The following is an 8,228-nucleotide window of genomic DNA, read 5'->3' on the forward strand; positions in this document are numbered from 1 at the left end:
ACACGCAATGACATTAGTCACCTTTATGAAGTGTCACAGTTTTCCCCTTTGACTTGTACCTCAAGAAGAAAAGTGAAAATGTGATATTGCTACTTACTGGCAATGGAACTGGCAGAAATAGGGTCATGGGAAGTTCTCCGGCCATGGCAAACATGTGAAACCCTGATCTGAGTCAGACCATAGGTTACAGTCTCAAAAGTGTAACGCACACTGTGTCCATTGAGTCAGAGAATCATGCTTTTGCATCTTTATTGCAGAAATGTGTCAAGGAAATCTAAAAACAATTCAATCAAAACATGAAGTGGAGTGACTTATCCTATAGACTAAAATGTACAATTAAAATTGTTCACCTGTACGCTTGAGCAGGTACTGTAGTGCTCAGTGCATTGATACTAGCTTGTGACAGGTACAGTACATGTTCTCTATGTTCAGAGTTGTTTTCTGGGTTTTGTCTTTTGTGTTCTTATTGACACAAGTGTCACTGCTATTATTAGGGAAGTTTCCACTCTTTCAGGATTGCATTTGATGTGGGGTAGAAACCGTTAAGCCCTCCCCTAGCTCCCCACCTCAACCACACCTACCACCTTGTACACATCAGACCATACACAACCAAATAGTACCTGTTCAGTGAATGTGAACAATTATTGACTCATTAATAGGGAAGAATCTCTCACACGAACACACACAATACTCGTGGATAGATCTGTCAAAGAAAGGAAGGAAGGAAAAAAGAGAAAAAGAAGGAAATTAGCTGCCTCTGAGCAGCTATTGGGCCGTCTTCCAATTCACTGCATGCGGCAGTGTTTTCTCTCTTTCTGTCTCTCACTTTCACATTCTCTCATATAATCTTTAGTCGTTAATATTTGACTTTTCCTTACAGCGGGCCATATGACAGCAATGATGTGAAACCATTTCTGCCTATTCTCGATACACCACGTTAAAACAGGAAATGTTTATATGCAACCAATGTTGGAGAAGAAAGCTGTTTCCTGCATGAACTCAAAAAGTTATTGATTTCAGTTTACCGCACTTCAAGTTTTAGCATTCAATCATAATCATTTATTTGGGTAACACAGTCATATTCAAAGGTTGTAAACATACAAAGAGTAATAAATATTTTACCAGTGGGTTGAATCCTTCAAGGAAATGTACCTCAGTGCTGCCACCCGATGTTGAAAGAAGAAGTTGCAATAGGGGCACATGATTGTTTACAACTTGGAATGTTTTGGTTTTATAGTTTTTGCATTGAATTTAGAGAAATTGTGCATCAAATGTCTCCCCAAATATTGGTTAATTGCTTTAGATCATTATCAACACAAACGACTACACATACACATGGTCTTTCTTCTACAGAAAGTATCTTTAGATCACTGAAGGGTTGCTGAAGGGCTGGATCAAACCACTGAAGGACTGAACTAAAGTGTGATGCTACCATGAAATAGAAGGCTTTCCCTGCTTTCGAAAGGATCAGAATGGTTTCATTTTGAAAGTTCTTTTTTGCAAAACAGTTATTATTAACGTTGTTATTATTATAATTGTTTAACTCAGACACAAATATGTGTCACCTGTTCAGCATTAATGTTGCATGGCTCCAGAAGACTTATACACTTCTTTCGCGTCCACCTGCCCAAGGTCTCGTGACAACCCTGGAGACAAGTCCCCCTGAGGCCAGGGTGCAGAGCGATGTTTATTATGAGCCCCTCTGACTTGAAACTGAGCGCCCCCTCATGCATGCTGATAAAAGAGCCTCTTCTCAAATGGCGGGCTCATCAGTGCAGAGATGAGTTGGGAGGGGGCATGGGGAGGTGGAGAGGTGCTTAGAGTTATTGGACCAGGCCGGGGTGTACATCTTCACGCCGCCGTTTCATATCTTACACAGACAGCCGTGGGGATTGCGTCGTATTTCACGGGAGGACTGCTATCGAGGGCAAGCGCCACTCACTAGAGCCGTACATGATTTTGTCAAAAGGGCTTGTCTTTTCATCACAGCCAGGCATGCTTTTAAGGCTGTACATTTTCCACAGAGTGTGATACACTGGCACTGTATCCTTTGTGGCACCACTTCTGTCAATTGAACCCCCATGACACATTTGACTGTGCCGTCGTCACAGATAAGCTATGATGATCTGTAAAAAGAAAAATTGGTAACACTTTGGATCCAAGTGCTTAGTAGTAGTTCATAGGTACTAAGGTCTTATCAAGTTGGTAAGTCTCATTAATAATAATACTTTTTATTTGTAATGCGTCTTTCTTGCATTCAAAGCGCTATAGTGCAATACAAATTACAATCATGAAAAATGATATACAATAACAATAAGAACACAATAAAATTACAACTTACAAACCTGATACATTTCAAGCAAATTCTTAAAATGGCCAAGCAAAGGAGCATTTCTGATGAAAACAGTAAATCCCACATCTTAAGAGCAGTGAGAAGGCCCTTACACCAACGTTTTTAATTTGGAGAGATACTGGTACAGAGCAAGTCAGCAGACCAAAGAGGTAGTTTGAGTATGTGGTGTGAACAGATCACAAATATGGACTGGGGCCAGCCCCATGCACTGTTTAAAGGTTAACATAAGAATTGTAATATAATTTTGAGATTGGACTGTCAGCCAGTAACTTAGAGAGTACAGGGATAATGTGCTGACGTGAAGATGTGTGGGTCGGGACACGAGCTGCTGAATTCTGTATGTATTGTAACCTCTTAATTGAGTTGGCCGGCAGACCTGCAAAAAGTGAATTACAATAATCAAGCCTGGATGAAATTAAGGCATGGATACTCCTTTCTGCAGACAGAGAGAGAAAAGCCCAGACATGGGCAATCTTTGTGAGATAGGAAACTGCTACTTTTATTAACAAGGAGGGCGATAACATCAACTCTAGCTATAACGCTTTCCAAAATGAATGACACTTATTTAGTCTTACAAAAACACAAACTTCAATAAGCTTGTTATAAAATAAACTAACGTTTACTAAAAACATATGGATAGAAAGTGTTACAGAACAATTATAGAGAGTATAAATAAGGAATCTTACTTCATTTCTGGGATTGGATGTTACTATGGGGGACTGTTTGCTGTCACGGATTCTGATGTGAGGTAAATTGTAACTGAAACATAAGTTTCTACCTTCAAACAAATTCCCATTCCATCTACAAGACTGTTCTATTCTTATTTGTTGCCCATGTTCGTTAGCTAATTTCTATGAAACAACAGAACTAAATCTGAGGCAATGTAAAGATATATAAATATATCCATATATTATTTTTTATATAATACATATTATTTTAAATATATTATCAACACATCAATACATTTGTATTAATGTGTTGATAGTATATATATATATATATATATATATATATATATATATATATATATATATATACATGTTTTAAAATAATTTAAATGTCTGCTGCTGCTGGCTGGCCCGCACAAAGACAAAACTCGCAGTATGCAAATATGCATGTGCGTGGGTGTGTGCATTGACATCTGCATTGTGCACCTGCGTGCTTACTGCTGTGCATGTGTAGTCACTTTAATGGCCAGATAAACAACAATCACCCTCCATCCCCTGACCTTGATAAAACATACTGGATATAGATTAGTCAAAAGAAAGATAGTGAAGGCATGACATCTCATTGTGCATTACTTACATCAGATTCCAATCATAGAATGGCCCTGGTTCAATCTCTTTCTGTATTTTCTGTGGTGTTTTGACATCTTTACCTCAGATTTATAATCATGACTGTGTCTGCCCTGAGAGGGCCATGAACAAGTAGAGATGCTCAGCTCTCAGACAGCAAACTAACCAAATTATTATTCTGGAGACCGCAGCACACAGATATGTTATCTGGTCAAGGTCAAGAAACCTCCCTGTAAAAGTCACTCATCAAAACAGTACACACTGTCTGCTTCTCTACAGTACCTACCCTACACATACCCTGTTATGATAATAACCAATTCCATGCTGTTCTTCTCCAAGGACCTGGGCCGGGAGCCACATCTTATCACCTTACCAGATTTACAGCACTCATTATTCATGACATAATCCTGCTGCAGATTTCAGCCCTGATGACAGTGAGTATTGTTGTATTTTAAGTTGGTCATTGTTATTCTACCTTAGATCGGTTGAGATATGATTGCAGTATCCCAGGATATTGACTGTATCTCTCGCTCTTTTTAGGATTGACTCCTTAGGCACACCATGCTATGACATGCGATAAGGAGCTTTGGTATGCAAAAAACTATTTATACAGATTTTGTGTGTGTGTGACAGAATACAGTAAAACTGAAACTGCTTTCTTAGAAGTTGTTGGCCTTCCTGACATTCTCTAATAGAGAGTGACAAGCAGTGGTGTTGCTTTTTACAAAGTAAAGGCTATTTTCCTGATTTGGGTCACTAGGAGGAGAAATGCATTTGAGGAGCTTTGAATGAAATCCTATTTGCCACGCAAGCTGCCTCTGAAAGCAAGCCAGCTCAAGGACACTGGATGAGGGATGTCATTACACTAGCATGGTGAATCTGATTGGTCACAGCTCATGTGTGGCAAAACGACCCCAACGTTCTCCACAGGCTTTACCCGGTTGAAATGAGATCAATCCATTCGCCTGTATGCCCTTTGAGTGCATATCTGGCAGTCTTCTAATAATGGTTGAAATGACGCTGTCAATTAAGTTTTATCAAAGCAACATTTGGCTTTTGTAACAGGCATGAGCATTTTGTTGCATGTTATGTTTTTGAAATGCCAGCCTACAATAACGCTCGAGTCTGTTTCTGTAGTTTGTTATATGACGTGCAATGTCTGCCTACCTACCTTTTGACAACCACATAGTTAACGCGTCAGAGCGAGGTGGCTTACTGCTCTGGATAGGCATCAGTGTGTGTATGTGTGTGGGGGGGGGGGGGCGGGTGAAGGACTCAAACCGAGATGGACTATCCATAAATGAGAATCTTTTCACAGAAGCCAGATGTCAAATATTCTGTGGTTCTGAGGGGGTGAAGCCCAACAGCACAAGCTTGTGTGGTGTAGCATTTCTAACAAGGTAGGTACTTGGATACTGTGGGCCAGGCTGGTGTCTCGTGGTTTGTCCATGACTCATCTGCCACCCACATGCTCAACAAGAAAAAGAATCCCCCACAAATTCTACTACTACTACTACTGCTGCTACTACAAATGATAATAATAACTGTAAGTGTAATACCCCAATATTAAGGAAGCAAGTAACAAATGTGTTTGTCAATATTGATAATTGTATTCAATTAATTTAATCAATTTGTACCAATTGTAGAAATGTATTTAATACAATAAACAAAACATCACAAAAGACATAACTTAACATTTGTGAACACTCAACTCTCAATAATTACATGTAAAATCAAATTGCATTATACATAATACTATCATTAATGATAGTGTTCACTTGCAGATGAAGTAATAAGAATGACTGAGGGAAAGTATTTTTCTTAATCCAGTTCCCAGGAGGCAATATGAACTGTTCACAAGTTTCCAGGTGGAGGTCACCAGTTGATCTCGTCTACTAATCTACATACTTGTCACTCTGCCTCAAACCATCTTTTGAAAGAATTACAAATATCCTTACATGTCACAGTAAGAACCAATGCAGTTGTTCATTGTGTTAACCACAGAGCACATTTAGTGGATGGTGACGGGGGCGTTTACTGTCTGAGGACCCTGTTTTCACATCACTGTGTGGTTTCACCAAACTATCACAGTCACAGTGCATACGCTCATCTAGAGAAGATAATATCAAATATGATGCCATCAGTTATTTTGTATTTTCTATGTGTGAGAACGCCTGCATTCAGAAGATGGAATCTTAGCTATCAGATTCCGAAGTGTCAGATTCAAAGCAAGCAGTGTGTGGTTTTACTACACGGTTGACAAGCACACAGTGTTACATTTCATGATCCGCAGATCTTGCGCCAAAGGCTTTACAGGTTTAAAACACCCCCTCACTTCAACCGTTTACAATGGAGAGGTACTCCCCCACACACATGATAGGAGATTTGTCTTTGAGGCAGACTGCTCCGGAGGAAGAGTTGTTGGTATCAACCACTTGGCCTTTGCTATTCCCCTGAAGCTCCTATGCTGTAAGCACAGGGGGTGATAACACCTGTCTGCTTGGTTGGCTTTAAAAGGATTACGATAAGAATACTGATGAACTAACACACTTATTAACATTTAAACCATGTCAAGTCATGTTTAAAACCAGCGTTTATGTTTTACTTAGGCCCTACACATCTTATTTCTGGTTGTGAATGAATCCAAGATTATTAGTCTTTGCAATCTCACGTAGCAGTTCTTCCAGCTACCCACGTATGTCTGGTTGTACAGCGTGTCTTCTTCCTGTGTATACCCTCAGGATCAAAGCTTTGACTCAACAGGAAGCACACCATTTCTACTTGGTACAAAGTTGCCGTTGACAGTTTGATGAAAAAGTGTGTATTCGCATAAATTTCAGATCATATGCTAATCTTTTTCTAAGTGTGCAAAAATCACCAGCAGTTCAAAACAGATCCTTGTGCCTTGCATAGCCGTACCTGGATGAGTTTCTTACACATCTCACCACTCATCTGGTAACTGTGAGTCGGTGTGCGGTCTTTGAGACGTTGGTGTGTTGTTTTAATAATAAAAAAGATAGATCTACTAGCTGACCCCTGGAGATTTAAGATAAGAGTCTTGGATGCAACATCGGAGGGTACACTGGAGACCAAATGACAGGTACAAGTACAATGAGGCTACAGACTGTGACAGGACTATGTCATCTTTTAAGGCTATTTAAGATGTTGTTTTCAGATGAATCGTGCATTTATTGCCAACTGTTGTCAATTTATACTGTGCAGATAGAAATACGGCGCTTACACGGTCGCAGACACTATACTTCCAGTTTATAATGGTTTTTCAGCGGCTGAAGCAATAATAATTATTGTGGTCTGTGACAGCAGGATGGCTGTTACTTTTCATATTTGTGTCTATAGGAACCAGACAATCCTTCCTAGTAAAACCAGAAAAAGGGTCTGCCTCACACATCTAAAAAGCGAAGCAAGACAGAAAGGGAGACAAAGTAAGATATTCACATGCATTTGTAGAGATGTACAGTTTGTTGTTGCTGTGGGAGTACAGTTTCCTGTCTTTGCCAGTGATTAAGATGTATTTTGTATAAGCTCTGAATCCTTGGGATCCTCTTTTAGGAATTCAATACCCTTAAATCATTTATGATAATCCATTTTAAAGTTGACTGTTCATTTTGTTGGCAGGTTGAAATACACCAAATTATAGTCGACATGAGAGGTAACACCCCTGGCAAATCATATCGTGTGTACTGCATAGAGATAGGCTATTAATCCACCAAAGTCTAAGAATTCAAGTCTTTCCTTGCAACTTCAGTACGACCTGAGTTGGAGTGTAAAACCTGCGTCTCCATCTCTGTCTTGAGCAGGCCATGAAGTAATCACTATGTCACGGCTTGCCATGGTCCCCATGAGGTTATAAGTGTAGCATGTTGAACTTACAGTACCTAATAGCTCCTTTTCTCCCCTGTCCTTTACAGACATAACCTTTGTGTGTGTACACCTCTCTCTCAGGCTCTGTCAGCTCGGGTAATTGAGTCTTACTGTCTCTCCAGAGTGTTCCGCTCGGCTTCCCAGGCTCCACATGCAATCAGGATCGGTGCTTCCCCAGTGGCTTCAGGTGGATGGGCAAGAGGACAGGGGACAGGGGGCCTTACAAAGCCTCCCTTCTCCAACACCACTCTAATTAGGCTTTGACGAGGAACAACACAGGAGCCTGCAGACGAACGTGCACAGACACACACACACACACCCAATACAGCAATCCCATGCCTCGTTGGAGTTGTTAAGTAATTGAATTGGTGCAAGTGCCACAACATTGACTTTATATTGCCACAGGACTCAATATTTACAATTCATAGTTGATCATTGGAGCAAGGATTCAATTCTGCCTTTTGGTAGTTGTATGAATAAATAAAGTGACGTTTTAAAAGTGGAACCATCACCTATCAACAATCACAAAAACAAAGGGACAAAGTATCTTGAAAATGTAGTTTTGCCTCAGAAAAACTGTATTCACTAGATGACTGAGTTGGCCTTTATACTGGGAGTTTCGAGATGGGCTAAAAGTTCAAACTTCTCCCTAACTTCAGAAACCCTCCTCTTTTGACAGGAAACACCTAACCTAACCT

At 40.1% G+C, this 8,228-nt stretch overlaps 2 long non-coding RNA genes across 3 annotated transcripts; both read left to right on the forward strand.

Moving 5' to 3' along the window:
- Nucleotides 1-1,841: 1,841 nt before the first annotated feature.
- LOC124485846 lies at nucleotides 1,842-4,872 on the forward strand. Its single transcript, XR_006958097.1, has 3 exons — nucleotides 1,842-2,205; nucleotides 3,988-4,082; nucleotides 4,189-4,872. It is a non-coding gene; the product is annotated as an uncharacterized LOC124485846 (long non-coding RNA).
- Nucleotides 4,873-6,403: 1,531 nt separating this feature from the next.
- LOC124485611 lies at nucleotides 6,404-8,026 on the forward strand. 2 transcript variants are annotated; one of them, XR_006958078.1, is made up of 4 exons: nucleotides 6,404-6,748; nucleotides 6,970-7,091; nucleotides 7,285-7,318; nucleotides 7,653-8,026. It is a non-coding gene; the product is annotated as an uncharacterized LOC124485611 (long non-coding RNA). The 2 variants fall into 2 exon arrangements; XR_006958079.1 differs by having other exon boundaries at nucleotides 6,973-7,091.
- The last annotated feature ends 202 nt before the right edge of the window (nucleotides 8,027-8,228 follow it).

Source organism: Hypomesus transpacificus, chromosome 23 (genome assembly GCF_021917145.1).
Source record: "Hypomesus transpacificus isolate Combined female chromosome 23, fHypTra1, whole genome shotgun sequence".
NCBI classification, from domain to species: domain Eukaryota; kingdom Metazoa; phylum Chordata; class Actinopteri; order Osmeriformes; family Osmeridae; genus Hypomesus; species Hypomesus transpacificus.